We start from the raw sequence: 17,181 nt of genomic DNA on the forward strand, positions 1-17,181 counted from the left end.
TCAATGGAATTCATAGCCTGGATGGTGACATTCAATGAGTGGAAGCAGCCAAGACAGACAAGCAGCCTCCGTGGCGGAGCTTGCTTGTGTTGGTCTCAAAACCACATAATTATATCAACAGATATTGATTTAACATGGTGTTTCTCACTATACAATTCTTGCTGAGGAGTGTTTACAGCTATTAAGAAAACAATTAAAAAAATCTATTTTCTATTACATCTGTAGCAAAGGCTTGTATTTATTGGATATCAGCTATTTTCACCGCAGTGTGATTACTATGCCATAACGCACCATGACACCATTAAACATCAATATGAAGGAGTGCGAACTTTTTTGAGGTGCCATAAAATCTCAAGGCAAACTGCTCTGGTTTCTTTTCATTGTTTTTCCTTGGGCTCCTTTCCCATGCTTTGCATAAATAGGCTCTGAACAACTCCAAAGATGGCTTTTCTATTTTAAAATTTTTGCTCTAATAAGTTTCAACAATCTCCCACCTGTGCCTCTCAGGTTCTCCTATCTGATACTTTTTATAGCAATCAATATGATGGGGTTCCTTGATTCGCAAACTTGGAAGGAGAGAAGAGAAAAACAATATGCTTAACAGGAGCAGGGGAATTTTCCTTCATCTTGTTCTCGTTTTTATTTGTTCTAAGTAGGCTTGCCATATCCCTCCTGCCAGCGGGACCTCCCGGTTTTTCACCACTAGGGGCCGTCCCCCACGGTTCCCTCCTTGACTCAGCTTTTTCCCGTTTGAGGACGGTTGCGCCCGACTCAGGAAGAGCCTTCAGGGCCAGGCGGTGAGGAGGAGGAGGAGGAGGCATCGCTTGGAACAGAGCCTCTTGCTGGTGGAGGGAGGAGGCCTGCGATGCTCAGAAAACGCAGGGCTCCTCCGGATGGTCCTGCCACTTCCCTGGGTCCATCCCTCCCTCCCTCCTCCTCTTCCTTCAGAGCAGCCCCAGCCGAGCGCTGCCGTGCTCATTCACACTCCCAGGCTTTTCTCTCCCCCCCCCCCTGCACTTTGAGACCCCTTTAACTGCCAACGCTCAATGCTCTGGAATTCTGGTGTCTGTGAGCCTTGCCTTCTCTGTCACGAGACTCTGGTGCCCCACAAAACTACAGTTCCAGGATTCCATAGCAACTGAGCCCTGGCAGTCAAAGCAGTGTGTTTTGGACACAGAGATCCACGTCCCTAGCTTTTATATCTCTCACACACACTGCCGGACTAATAACCCCTTTGCGACTGCTTTAACTCAATGGTACGGCATCCTGGGACATGCTAGGTTTGGGAGACATTGAGACTTCTCTGTCCCAGTGAGGCTTGAGCCCACAACAGACCACAATCCCCGGATTCCCCCCGCACTGAGCAGTCTCAAACTGGACCATTTCCTCATTGTGGCATGCACCTGGGGAGGAATTCTGGGCCCTGCAGTTCAAACTCGTTTGGAGGGTTATGGGACTCCCTGTCAGAGATAGCTCTGGGCCACAGTGTACTACAATTCCCAGCACTTCCCCAGCACCTAACCCCGGACAGTACGTCACTCTCAAACTGGATTATTTCCTCAGTGTGGATGCGCTTGGTGAGGAACTCTGGCATTTCAGTCCAGCCTATGTTTTATTTCTGCAGTGTATTGGACCAGAGACAAGGTGACCAGGCATCCTCCTCCTTTTCCAGGCCCTGTCCTCCCACTTGGTCAGCTACGACGCCTGGATTTATAATTACATGGGTTTTTGTAGCTTTTATTTTGGTCATGTCCTACATTTTTTGGTGAGGGCCCTACATTTTGAGGAGAGGGCATTGGTCACCTTGGTCAGAGAGCTTTACAGGGGGTTTAACTGCCATTTTGCTGTGGTGCTGGAAAAACCACCATTCCCAGAATGCCAAGCATTCAGACAAAGGCCAGTTAAAGTGATCTCAAACCAGATTATTTCTCCAGTGTAGCTGCAGCCCAAGCCTTTTGCTTTTCTTATGCCTGAGATTTCAAAGGCCCAGCCCTGGCAGCCACAACCAAAATACAAATCCCAGGATTCCATAGGATGGAGTGATGAGGTGAAAGCAGTGTCAAACTGCTTTAATTCTGCAGTGTGGCAGCAGCCTAAGTGTGCCTAATGCAGTTCTTAACATGGTGCACCTCTTGCCTACAGAGTCTCACAAGACTTTTTGTTTACAACAACTTGTTACCCATTAACTCCATTTCATGTCTCCTTTATTTAGTGGGGAGGTATACAGACAAAACAAGTCAAAATGAAGGAAAAACCAAAGTTCATTTGACCAAGTACACACTTCTGAGAAGTATAGTTGGTGCAAGACACCTGAAAACCGAGGGCACAATCCACTTTTGTTTAACCATGTTTGTATGCATAGCCATGTTAACCCATGTTCAGTGTTCAACCCAAAGGGTTTGGTTATGGAATAAGCCTCTGAAATATGCAAAGAGGCAATGTTAAACAATTAAGCCATGTTCACATGCCAAATGTGCTGTTTGACAATGGCGGAGAGGGGGCTGGCCAGAAAGGAAAGTCCATTTCTGCCATCTGTCTAGGAATAATGCCCAAATGTCCCCATTTTGATTCTGCTAAGAACCATGAATTTATACAAATTTCTAAAAAAAGCATCAATTTTTGCGTGTCCTCCATTTTAAAAAATGTATCCTACATCTGAACTGTTGTCCTACATTTGTCCCGGTGGAGATTCCTGACTTCTGGCCACCCCTATCAGTAAGAGATAAGTTTGCTTAGTGAGGTCCATAGGCCTAATGTCCTCAGAATCTGCATCAGCAAAAGCAATGGATATCTCTTCTCAGCTGTACTTGAGACAGAGAGATGCTTCTGATATTTAAACGCAGGAAGAAGCAAGCATTTGATGCTACGAGAGTGAAAAATGTAGTTTAACATAGAGCCACCTCAAGGATTCTGACATTAGAGGAAGCTTGTTTTATGTTGTGCCCAAAGTAGTTGCTGTTTCTTCTCATTGAAACCTGTTTTGAGTCCCCCCCCCCCTGAGCATAACCGTAATATCCACACTGTTTGAGTCTCAGTCTGGAGAGGAAGGTTTATATTTCTAGTAGTAAAACCACAAGATTTAAAGACAGAATGCCTTGGCTTTGTTCTCTGTCATCTCTGGGTGAAGCTAGGAAAGACCACTTCCCTGCACATCAAGAAGCTAATGTCAAGCCTTAGAGGACCTAGTATCATTAATTGGATAGAAATTGTTAAAAGCACAGAATGATGTTCTGAAAATGGAACGTCTTGCCAAAAAGAAACATAAACCTATATATAGACAGACATTATGATCTTAGGAGGGTAAGTGAGCTGATTGCTGTTTGGGGTTGAATTTTTTTCATGTCCATGATTGGCATTTTGTCGATTCAAGGACATAGTCATGTTAGTCTGCAATATCCATCTGCCAAAGAGATCTTATAGCATCTTTGAGTCTAACAGGCTGTGCAGACTGCCCTGAAGGGGCGGCTGTAGCCATCCATCTTTGCCAGTGAGGCCATGGCAACCATACACTACGGCCCTGATCTGGCTTTCCGTGGCACAAAAAAGGAACAGCAAAAAGTGGCTCCTCTTTGCACCCTGGAACGGGCGTCCTGCCCCCAGTACCGCAGCTTTATGGTCCTCCTTTGGTGCTGCATTATCTCACCACAGCCCCCACAGCGCTGTGATGCGCGCGCAGTGTGGTGTGGTGCATTGCATCACATCAGCTGAGGGCCACAATTGGGACTGCGTGTGTAACAGCATGCCCTGACTCGCCCCCAGGCTGGCCAAAGATGCCGGTCTGCACAGCCCCTACGTACTGAGCAAATAACTTGAGGCATCAGCTTTGCAATCTTATGCATCCTCAGACTGCATTCGTACAATTGGTGCAAGGACTCAGTGGCATGACCTAGGGTTGGTGTCACCCTGTGTGATACTCATGGGCACCCCCCCCCCTTGACATTATTATGTATTTATTATTTCCTTTGTATGTCTCCTTTCTGCCAGAAGGGCACCTGAGGCAGCTCACAGAAACCCATACCACACCATACAAATCCTTAGTAATATTTTTTGTAATATGTTACTCATACATGTAATCCCAATATATCACTGAATGTAATGGTCATAATTTGACATAATGACTAGCAAAATAACCTTTAAATTATCAGTATCATATACACAGCCTACATTTATTACTCATACATAGCTTATATGTGTATTTGGTAAAATGTGATGTTTTTAAATAAATATTTAAAAGAATCAATTTTTTAAAAAATCAGTTTTCAAAATTAAAATTTAAAAAAGAAACCTGGGACCTCTCCTTTCTCCTCCCACTGAGCCTCATCCCACTCACACCATCTCTTGAGTTTTTTAAAGGGACATTGGCAATGCCCCAGCCCATTTCTGACAAAAGACCATGTCTATGAAAGTTATGCTACAACTCTTTTGCTCAACTAGTTAATCTCAAAGGTGCTATAAGATCCTTCGCATACTGGTATATTTGTGTTTTTCGGTCTCTTCCAGTACTCTGTTTTCACTGTTGTTTATTTGAGTGATTGACTTCCATTTTTTCACGCTGGAGCAGCGGACCAGTGAGAAGGACAAGCTATTCCACTATAAAACTTGGAGGAGGGGCAGTCTAAATTCTAGTACTGGCTAGGATTCTTTTCCAATTAGGATTCCCATAGTTTACTACTATTATTCTGCTTTGTGAAGCAAAGCATAGACTCACACCAACACAGGGAGGACTACCTGATTGATGAAGTAGATGCAAACATCCTATCTGATTGTTCTAACTCAGGGGTAGGCAAACTGCGGCCCGTGGGCCAGATGCGGCCTGGCGAGGCCTTGGGACCGGCCCCAGCCTGGTCCTGCCGCTGATTGCCACCGGGCCTTGGGGGGCAATTGTCTATAGAAGCCTCACGAAACTGCATTTATATTAACATTTTTAAAAAATCAGCAATTTTCGTGTGTTCTCCATTTTTATTTTAAAAGTGTCCTCCATTTGAAAAGTTTGTCCTACATATTGTCCTGGCTTATTTATTTATTTAAAAAATATTTAATTATATATTTTTTGGCTTCGGCCCCCCCAGTTGTCTGAGGGACAGCAACCCGGCCCCCGGCTCAAAAAGGGTTGCCTACCCCTGTTCTAACTTGTGAAAGCCCACCAACAAGGCAGAAGCTATTGCACAAAAGTGTTTCACAAATGTGAGGCTTTGATCAATACAGACAAAAAACACTCCCATCAAACAACGACAATAACACCATTCCTTGTTTTGCAGGGGAAGAGAAAAAGAATGATCTTTGTGACTCTTACACACAGTTTTCCATCCCTAGGTTGGACTCTCCTCATCACTGATCTATTTGGTGTTAAACAATGTTGATGTGTTGATGAAGGTCCAAAAATATATTGCAAAAAAGACTGCTTTAACGTCCTGGATCAATGCTAGGGGATTCTGGAAATTGTAGTTTTGTGAGACATTTAGCCTTAAGGTATAATTGCCACAATAGCTACCATTCCCAGTATTCCCAGCACTGAGCCGGGCAGTTAAAGCGATCTCAAACTGGATTATTTATGCAGTGTGTTTTGAAACTCAGTTGCTCAACTGAGGATGTCTTATCTCTTAGAAAATAGTGTTATCACGTACATGAACTTACTGCCTACCTTAAACTTTCATTTGTTTGCATTTCTACCATTATTATTTTTCATGAGCCTTGAACTCCAGATCATGGAAAAGAAAAGCACGTTACCACCACAATGTTTGTATCTACATATACAGACTGAAGCCAGATGTATTGGATCCATCTTTAGTCCACACTTAGAATAAATCCAGTTGGAATAAATAGATCTCAGATTTATTATAACTAATGGAAAGTCCTACTATTTCAGTTGGTCTTTTTGTGACTAAATTTTGTAATCCAGTCCTATACCTTTAATTTGCTGACGGTCCTAATTGAAATATACTCAGAAATGATATATTTGGCCCATGCTAATACTTACTTCAGCTTCTTTAGGTGATAAATTTATCATCAAGTTTGCTTGCTGGCTTCCCCAGAATACAGTACTGGAGATAAAAAATCAAGTTCATCATTTTGTTTTTTGTGTATCATGTTTTTTATATTGCATTTAAAGAATGAAAAAAACAAACTTTTGGACCAAAAGTGTTCTGAGTGAAGTTACTCCCCAAAGAACTGGACATCACTTGATTAACGGATACTTGTTGAGGAATTGTTATAATCCATATTTCACACCATAAAGAGAAATTTTTTAAAAATCAATATGTACTGTAGTATCCTGCCTTACAGTATCGTAGCATCCATGGAATTTTTGGTTACTGGGCAGGATGGATCCACAAATAAATTTCTGCTTTGTGGCACTATTAGGATATACAGAGTAAATTCACATTGTATTCACTTGTAGAGCAATAGCCATGCAGGGGAAACTATGAACCATGGCACGGAAGAAGAATGGGTGGGATGCCTTCTCTGAAATTGGGTTCTCCTCCTGACAATAGCATGAGATTATACTGGGGGGGGGGAGTGTCTTATTTCTGGACTGCTGTCAGTATGGAGACCCAGAATGACTTCAGGAGGGCTGTTACATTAAGGCAGGGGTAGGCAACCTGCGGCCCGCGCGGCCTTGGGACCGGCCCCAGCCCAGTCCTGCCACTGATTGCCGCGGGCTTTGGGAGGTAATTGTCTATAGAAGCCTCAGAAACATGTATTTATATAACATTTTTTTAAAAATCAGCAATTTTTTCACATGTCCTCCATTATTTTAAACAAAGTGTCCTCCATTTGAAAAATGTTGTCCTACATTTGTCCGGTTTTTTTATTATTTAATTTTTAAAAATTTTATTTATTTATTTATTTTACTTCAGCCCCAGTTGTCTGAGGGACAGCAACCCGGCCCCGGCTCAAAGGTTGCCTACCCTGATTTAAGGAATAAAACAAACAAACCTTGGGGTCAAAAATGTTCTGAGAGAAGTTACCGTCTTCAGTTCTTTCTCAATGAAAGCCTCTTTGGGAGGCATCAACTATTGCAGACAAACATGGCACAGCACAAGAATTACACAGCTCCAGTAAGGGAAACTAGGGACATATATGAAAAATTGTGTCACAAATCTGCATAAGTCTTTCCTCATAGCTTTGCAACTCGAACAACATATGGGAACTCAATGGCAGAGAACACTGGCAAACCTAAGGATAAAAACCACTTTAAAGGTGATATGAATAACCTTTATCTTGCAAAAGGATCCTGTAGTACCTTTGGACTGAGAGAAAAAATTGGTAGCTTAAGTTTTGTAAACTAAGGGCTGAAAGAGACGGGGAGGAAAAAATGGCTTGAAACTGCTTTTTCTGAAACTGAATTGAACCCCCACTACACACACTGGCTGCTCCCAAGCCAGCCTGGATACACATGGCCGACTGCATGGAATGCATCAAGCTGTGCCTCTGAGTAATTTTTGTTGTTGTCTCCTCACCATCCCTGCACACCATCAATCAACACACCACCACTGGCAACTGCCTCCTCCCTAGGACACCATCCCATTGGTGGCAGCTCCCTTTGATCAGCCACACAGTCACATTGGGACCCTCCACAAGTCCAGGGCATTAAAGATCCAATCATGCCCTCCTTTCATGCCCCCTTCACTTCATGCCCTCTCTTGGGCTGTCTGGTTTGTGTATGTTGTAGTTAAGGCCCTGGTGGCACAGTGGTTAAATGCCTGTACTGCAGCCACTCACCCACAAACTTAAGGTGGTGAGTTCCACTACTAGCCAGGGGTTCCATTCAGACTTGCATCCTTCTGAGGTCATTAAAATGGTACAGTACCCAGCTTGTTGAAGGCAATTAGCTTACAGTTGTAAACTACTTAGAAACTGCTTAGCTGGTATGAAGTGGTATACTGTATAAATGAAGCTATTACTATTGCTATATCCATTGGAGGTGTGACACTTTCACTTTTGGGCATTGCCACCCACTGCTTGGATATGGCAGTTCTGTCCTTTTCTAATGCGTTCCTCTGTCGAGGCATTTAATGGACAATTAGGGTTAGGATAGATCACTTCTTTGAATTGGTCTGGCATAGGGCATATATATATATGTGTGTGTGTGTGTGTGTGGTGGGTGGGGTGGGTGAGTGAGTGTGATTTTCAAGAAAAGCCGGAAAAATTCAGCTCTGTTCCCACCCCCACCCCCGACCAACTTGGGCACCGTTTCTGAAAAGTTTCGAGACATATGTCATCTAACGCCCTGCCTCAAAACCAGGCAGAAACCGGTTTATTTGGCCTGTCTGTTTAGGCCTTAGTCTGCTTCAACAATGCATTATTTATTAATTTAGCTAGTTATTTTTAGATCACACTATGAATGGTGGAATGAGTTATTGGAATGTAGTATTTGCTGGCTGGGAACCCAAAAGGAGATGTGTAATAAACTGGGCAAGAAAGCCGTCATGAGGCTGGAGTGTGGTGTGCCAGAAATCATTGTGTCTGTTCAACCCACTGTGATGGACTGGAATTTTTGGCTATATTCCAGTTCTGCTGTTTCTCTTCCCGTATTTCTGTGTAGTTTTTAGTTCACGGCATGTTGTTCTGAGGTCTGAGATGGATGTCCAGGAAGATTCAATGTCTGCAATGGGTTTTTTATATTCCCATTCCTCAATATCTGATTTTATTCATTTATCCTCTGGATAAAAAATTATATATAACAAAGATAAAAGTACAAAGAGATGGCAACTCCACTGAAGTATTTAGAGCAGGATGGAAACATCAAATAGTGGCCTTCCAGCATGGACTGTAAGAGCACCGCACTGAAGGATAGGTACAGTCTGGAAGGGCACTATGGCAAACGGGCTCCTTGAGCCTGGATCCAGCCTTATCCCCTCATCTTTTCCCCCGCCAATGTTTCTGCCTATTTTTTTGTTTGTTCAATGTTTTTAATGTTTTTAATGTTTTTAATGTTTTAATATTATTACTGTTTAATTCTGTTTTAGTACTGGGAAGAGGTGGTGGTAGGTCTAGGGTTTGATTTTTTAACTCTATTGTAATTTGTTGTATTTTATTGTTGTAACCCGCCCGGATTCTTCGTGATTGGGCGGGCTAGAAATACATCTATTATTATTATTGTTGTTGTTGTTGTTGTTGTTGTTGTTGTTGTTATTGAGTTGGAGAACCTACTACTGTTTCGTCCCTCAGTGAAATGGGCATTTTGATAGGCACTAGAAATATCTTTGTATTGACAACTAAACTTGGTAATTCTAGCAGATACACAATGCAGTGTGTTTTCTTTTTGTATGGCTCAAGTGTTTGTAAACCCTCCTCCCACAGCTTCCTTCCTTCTTCTTTTAACTTCATCATTAATAATAATGTTAGCATTTAAAAGAATTCAGCAAGCTTTATAAAAATTTTGTTAGCTTTTGAACCTGACTTCTAAGAGATTAAATCAAACTTGCATTGGTTTAAGAGGGTTGATTGGTCGACACAAATGCACCGTCCCACTGAGAAATGTTAATGCTTGCTAATGTTAGTAGTGCACATTACTATCTGACCTTTATGCAACAGTTTGGTGCCTCATCCCCTTTCATCCCCTTGGCCAATTGCTTTCCTCCCCTACTAGTGTTTATAGTATTGCTTCTGAATATTATAATAGAGACCCCACTAACCATATAATTTTCTATTCCAGATCTTGATTCATTTTTCATTTCAGGAGCTGGCTTCTCTAGCATGCAAACTTTTCAAGCAGTACAGGAACACTGACATATTTACTTTTCATAAATATTATTCCTCAGAGCTATTAGCATCTTTTTATCCCTCCCCATCCTCCAAATATGATTAAAAATGAATATATTGCAACATCTAACTATTGTAGTTGATATCTGAATTTATTTGTGAAGCACGATTGCTACAGGGACCTCTGTAAAATATGTATGAAAAATGTAAGTGGGGCTCCTATTTTAAATTTTCTGGCAAGATCATATAAATATTAATGTAGTCATAGTTGGATCACCCTTTACATTTTCTACAAAGATTATAAAGGCATACTTACCAATCATCACCTATATGTGCCACTTGATGATAACTTAGTTTTAAGATTGTTATTAATTTTATTGATGTGTTTTTATATGCATTTTAAGTATTGTTGTATGTATTTTAGCAGATTGTAATCCCACCTCGCTCCATCTGGGAGAGGCAGGAAAATATAAATAAATTATTTGCATAACAATTATTTAGTTATTGTGTACCATTTTTGAAGCTTTATTGTAGTATGTTTTATTCAGCACATACATTTTGATTTTTGCACATTCACTAGATTGCCCTTTTGAATTAGGTAGATCTATGTGGATGTTGGTTATTGAATGTAAACTGCCTGAGATGCATTACTTCCAAAGCTGAATCATGGCCTGCAAGTGAGTATACAAACAATGTACAGTATACAAGTATTTACCTGGTTTTTTCATAGCGTATGTATAATTTCCTGGTGTTCTTCCTTCCTCTTGGAAACTCTGAAAAGTGGTTGCCAGAACACTTCATTCTTATGATGACTCAAGGAGGGCTGACTTCATTTTCATGGACTTTGATGTCCCAGGAATCTTCTCAGGATGCCGAAGTATCTGAGTTGTGATCCTACAGTAGGTCATAACTGGTGGTGATGGAGAGATGCTAGAGGGAAGATTCGGAACCTCCTACTACTGGTTGTCTACTACCTCCTATGGCTGTCAGAGAATCAATAGGCATGTGAGCAATGTAGAAATCTAGTGGCCCTTATTCTTGACTACTATTGCAACAGGCATATGATTGTGCTTTTCTGCTTCTTTTTATATTAGTGCATGCTAAAATAGCTGCAGTGGTCAGGGACAAAAAACGAGGGTATAGACAAGGAGTAAACAGAAGCTTCTGTAGCTATATCTCTTCTCATTCCTACACAAGCATTAGAAAGAGAAGGCAACATTTCAAGGTTAATACCTGGCAATCCTTGGTGAATATGAAAGGGGGAAAAAACCACCCAGATTTTAAAGAGTCAAAGGGAGAAAAGTAATTTGTATGCTTATTAAGGGACTGTACTTCTTTTTGAGACTCCACTTGCTTGTTGGCATGACTATCTTGGATAATAAAATTAGCTCTTTAGAGTCTATGCAAATATATGCTGACCCTACTTTCACTCCCTTTCACAGAAAGCTGGTTCCATTAATTACTTGTGATAGCAGATTTCTCCTGTGTACATGATGCAGGGGAGATTCAGAGAGGAAGGTAAAACAGATGGTGGTGTGTGAAACAAAGGGGAAAGGAGCACTGGTTAGATTTGTGCTCATTTGTGCTTCTATGGGAACATTACTGAACAGCATGAATAATGAGCCTTGCTCATTAACACAGTTCACAAACCAGTTGTACAGGAGAGGGGAAAGTACTGGGTTTCGGTCTAAAACAAGCCATTTCGAGACTGAAGTGTTGAGAAATTAAATAATAAGGGATCTCAAAGAGATACACAAATTTCCTTTGAAGTGATCATAGAAATCAAGTCCATGCAAGCTATCTCAAAAAGAGCATCCCATATGGCAGCACAACTTCACAGACTCAGCCCCTGAAAAGAAAACGGCAAATGGCTGTCAGAGAATCAACACGCCTGTGAACAACATAGAAATCTAGTGGCCCTTATTCTTGACTATTATTGCAACAGGCATATGATTGTGCAGGAAATTACAGTCATAGATTTAGTCATAGATTTAGAAAAAGTTCAATTTTTTTTACTGCAAATCCCACTGTCTCTCCCATAATTTCCCATAATGGCTATGCTGGCTGAGGAATTCTGGGAATTTCAGTCAAAATAGTAACTTTTCCTAAGCTCTGGTAACACCTATTAATCTGTGTGACCCATCAAAGCTGTCTTGTTGTTTTGTAAGACATCAACCACCGCAAGTGTAAATGAGACAAGGTGTGCTTCTACCATATAGGGCAGATGATTATAGCAATAGCAATAGGAATAGCATTTTCATTTCTATACCACTTATCCTTGAACTCAGCACTCTCTAAGCAGTTCACAATGTGTAAGCCAATTGCCCCTACAAGCTGGGTACTCATTTTACCAGTCTACGAAAGGATGGAAAGCTGAGTTAACCTTGGAGCCCTGGGACCAAACTCACAACGTTGTGGCTGCAGTATCGGCATTTAACCACTGCATTAGCTGGGCTCCTTATAAAATATGGTATGCTGCTAAAAGTTATTCCTAGACACTTTTGCTACCTGAACCTTGATAAATAGTGCCAGGGCAAGGAGAACTCCCCAACTGTGTACCTATTTTTTTTTGGGGGGGGGGGGTTAGGTGCAACCTCATCCAGAACTGACTGTAGGTTTTCATCCACCAAATGCTGTGAAGTAACACAGCACCTTGCTTCCCTGTTTTCACTGAGCTACCAAGCTCGCAGAACCATTTTAATTAAGAAAATAAACAACATTAATAATTTAAATGGTTATTACATGAATATTTTATTATGTATTTATTTATTTCTGCAATAGGAAATAATGGTTTGTGAGTTCTTCATCCCAGCAAATACAGTGTGGCGATTAGTGGAGAAGGCTTGCACAAATTATTAAAAAGGAAGCTGGGTTGTTGCACTGAGAATTTACTTCTATAATATGCAGTATTAAAAATGTGCAACAGTTCCAGATGAGACAGACTTTTATCACCTTCCCTATAGAAAACATTTGGAACAGCATAGTTAAGTGAAGATTCCCAGCTCTTATAAAGAGGCTAACTTTCCAGAGACTCTGGTATACAAATTTAATGTTCTTAATGTTTTATTTTTACCTTGAAAGCTCTGTTTGGTAGTATCAAAGGTCAGCTACTTTCCTCTGGCATGACTGGTCTTAAAATTAATAGTAGCTGTTTCTAATGCCAGTTTTCCCCCCTAGCAGAATGATTAAAATGAATAGTAAGTGAACCTAGCAGAACCTTGAAAAGAAGAAGTATAGAATATAATGTTTAAGCAGGAAGGTAGAGATCACAGTCACTTCAGAGAAAGAGTAAATCTGTGTCCCAAGAGAGTCTCTCTTTTTGCATTCCATTAGAACTACATGGATTTAGTTACTTGCTAGATCATATTTTGAATGTGTTTTACTTCAATGGTACGGTTTCCATGTCCACTGTGAAATTTCATTGCGAGATGGAAGATTGAAATCATGTTCTTTCAACAAAAAATTTAAAGAGGGTATTATACTTTGTGAAATATAAGAAGCAGGAGAAAAAGACCCTTCATGACCCTTGAAATGTTAACCAAGTTATAGAGGCCAACTACCTTGATATTACGTTCCAGGCAGAAAACCACGTTTCCTATTCCTTTTGGCCTCTTCCATTTCATGCTCTTGATCTACATGGGATGGTGGCTCCCCTCCAATATTTCATAGACTGAATGCTTTTTAAATGGCGCACAGCCATCAAGAGACTGTGTTAAGAGCAACTCAGTAGCAGATGTTTGATAGCCACTTTTGCCCTGTTGAGGGACTTCATAGTGAAACTGTGGATTAGCGTACAAATGTGCTGCTTTGTCAAGACAAGATGTGGAAAAAGCATACTGTTACACACTGATATTGATGACGAAGAGGGAAAGAAGGGGAAGTAATTCTGTTTAATAATTCCTTAAGTACATTTAGTAGTGTAAGCCTACAAACGTCCCCTAATATATTTATTAATCCAGTTATAATTTGCTGTAACATTAGGCACCAACTTGAGCAGATGTGTCTGTGTTGGCATACATAGCACCAGAATAGGTAGTGCGAAGGACACATAGACCATGTGGAAAGATGTGAGGATGGAGGAACTTGCAGGAGGAACACTGCCTCTCCCCCCTCCCCCCCCCACATTTCTCTCAAAAATTGAAAGCCAAATGATTTCTGCCAGACCAAACAAGAGTGGAATCCCTCTTTCATCTCTGGGGTATTCCCAAATAATACTTCCTGCTCTCTTGTTCCTGGGGACTCCAGATCTTGTCTAAGTGTTGTAAAGTCCATGAAGCATCATTGATCAAAATCAACCCCTCTCATCTCATATAGCTAGATAGATAGATAGATAGATAGATAGATAGATATAGATATAGATATATCCCCTCCACTTTGGAAACATTCTCGGGTTCCATTGAGGGGCAATCAAGCTTTTAGTCCCCATGGAACCTCTATGGATTTGGGATGGCTTGAAGGTATAAATAGCACCCCCAAACTTAGTCTTTTTGCTGCATTCCCCCCACCACCACCACCACTTGTATGGTGACTGTTGCCCTCAGACTTCAGTCTATGTCACTATTCCTTTTTCTGGTCCTGTCTGCATCCCTGAACCTGCATCCTCCAGCCATGTGGTTTAAACCACTCCTGCTTTCTGTGGACCATCTCTTCAGAATAGGTAGCTATACCCCCCTTATCAAGCCTGCAAACTCTGCTGTCCCTTTTCACTTTTATTTTTTTTAGCTCTGTATGCTGTGTGAGAGAATGAGCTACTCTAGTATGCGTGTTCTTTTATATTTCTTCTAATAAAAGTTCATGTAGTCTCCCATGTCTTGAGTCTCTATCAGTTATTATCAGTAGTTGGTGCTTGGTTCCTGCATATGTTACCCACTCTTGCAGAGCCATCCCCCAAACAAATTAAAGATAGATTGCAGCTGTCAGTGGAGGCTCTACAAGCTCTATTACATTTTGGGTAATGGTAAGTACCCAGTATCAACATGATTGTTTTACAATTCCTTATTTAAATAGTGATCGATGTAATGTTGCTAGATCCGTAACCTAAAGAAAGTCAAATGTATTGCATTTGAAATATCTTGGAGAAGTGGACACATCATAGACCGCATAATTCCCATTATTGTTGTGCATTCACATGAAATTAAAGAAAAGCATGTAGACTCCAAAGATTATTGTTCCTTTTTCTTATTTTAAAACACCTTAGAGAGAGACTATCTCATTAGTCCTGCAAACCCAAAATTCAATCAGCTAACGTTTAATCAATAGGATAAACTAAGGTGTATTTCTGCCAGTAAAGGCAACAATTCCCTCAAGAAACTCTGAGGCTTAATACAAATAATAACATTAGTCTATAAGAGTTTCCCCCCACCATGAACTTGTATATTTATTAAATTACAGCTACCTTACATGTAGTTTTACAAAGATGAAACCAGAATTACTAGCTAAAAATGACCTGACATTAGGCAAATTGTATGACTAAATCAATAGTGATACAGATGAGCCCACAATTGCATTAAAGCTACAAAAATTGCTCTAATTTCCTTATGCAAATTGTTTTCCACATAGAGGTCAAGGAGGCTGTCCAATATATCAGTCATTGAGGAGTGCAGTCTCTGATTATGTACAACCACAGTCAGAAGAAATGGAATATTTGCTTAATGCACCAGTTGTATCATAGTCTGTTCCACACACACAAGATCTAGAATTGGACTTCAGGATCCTGGTACTCAAGCACAACATTTCTGCAGGTAGGAACAGTAGCCTCTCTGACTAATCCAGCACCCATGGCATGGATCTTTTCAGTTCTACATAGCACTGATGTGCATGGATGGGGTGCAGAGAACACCTCTTTGTGCTCTGAACTACTCAATGGATCATTTGGGTAATAAAGATGGTGGGGGTTGGCACATTTCCTTTGCTTGGGAATATTTTGCTTTTGAAAGCATGCCCAATGGTATATGAAGGATTCTATGCACATACAAAGTATATATAGAAGTCCTAGAAGGAGTCAGCTATATATCAAAAGTACAGTATGGCATACTTCTCTATGCCTATGCCAGTTGAGACTACAGGTGATTACAAAAGAAAGATTTCAAGGATTCTGGTTTTCAGTATGATTTCTTTAGAGCCTATGTAATTAAGGAAAGAAAACCACATCTTCAGGAACTTATCCTTAGACTATAGGGATGCATGAACAAGTTTGACATATGTCATTTGCTAAATGAAGAAAGTCTTCCCCACCCTTGAAGATTTAGCTTTTTTTTAAAGGCAAAAACAGTTGGAGATCTAACCTAATTTCATTGTGTTGCAACATGGAGGTTAGCAGTTGTTACCAATGAGAGATTAATTCCATCTATATGCAAAGAACATTTAAAATGCTGGTGTCTAGCAATACTGCTTTGGGTCTTACTGATTTGATGTATTAAAGAGGTGTAATTGAAAAGGGAAGATTTTAAGAGATGACCAAAAGCAGTGGTTGCAGAAGTCAAACAACTGTCCATATTTATTCCAACACAGGTGGGTGTATTCTCATCAATATGATGGGGACTACAGAGCCAGTGTACCGTAGTGGTTGGAGTGTTGGACTATGACTCTGGGGACCAGGGTTTGATTGCCATGAAACCCTTTGGGTGCCCTTGGGCAAGTCCCACTCTCTCAGCCTCAGGGGAAGGCAATGGCAATCCTCTTTTGAACAAATCTTGCCAAGAAAGCCCCATGGCCCTAGCAGAACATTAATTAGAAACTACTTGAAGGCACACAACAATAGGAACAACAGAAGAGGAAAGGGACAACACAATCTGGCAAACTTCTCAAAAACCACCTGTTTGACATTGTGAAAAAGAGGGAAAGGGATTAGGAATCCATATATTTGACCATAATTTTAGATTCAAATTCATCGCAATTTATTTGCCCATATTTCTTAGATCAACATTCCAATATTACAAACATCTTTTTTAAACATTGCAGCCTTAAAGTATTGGGAAACAAAATAAGCTAGCAGCATATCTGATGACCTGATTATACACATGAAGAATAAAGAAGGTGGAAGTTGCCGGGGCTATTTTCTTTCTCGCAGAAGAGGGCCTTTGGCACCCCATCATAATCCACCCTAGACAGCTGTCTGAAAGGGTTAGGGCTATCCATATTTTATCTCACATTAATACTGTCATTTAATTTGGTGGAGCTATTTACACAAAGGTTTTAAAAAAGGAGCATAAAGTTTCATTAAAACTGTTAAAGTGCTTTCCTGTTACATTTACAACATTTTGCTTTTCTCTTCAGACTTCATAATGCTAATTGCAGTGAAAACTTGCAAGACAGGGTTGCTATCCTTTTAAAACAAAAGGCAATTGTTTAATTAGTAGAATAGTCAGTTCTTAATTGCTGCAGCACAATTAAAGCCAATTAGACTTTGGCAGCCTTTTCTAATGAATGTAAATCCATTTTTGTGTGTGATATATTATGACATGGGGACTGAAGATA

This window comes from Sceloporus undulatus, chromosome 4 (genome assembly GCF_019175285.1).
Source record: "Sceloporus undulatus isolate JIND9_A2432 ecotype Alabama chromosome 4, SceUnd_v1.1, whole genome shotgun sequence".
Taxonomy (NCBI): Eukaryota; Metazoa; Chordata; class Lepidosauria; order Squamata; family Phrynosomatidae; genus Sceloporus; species Sceloporus undulatus.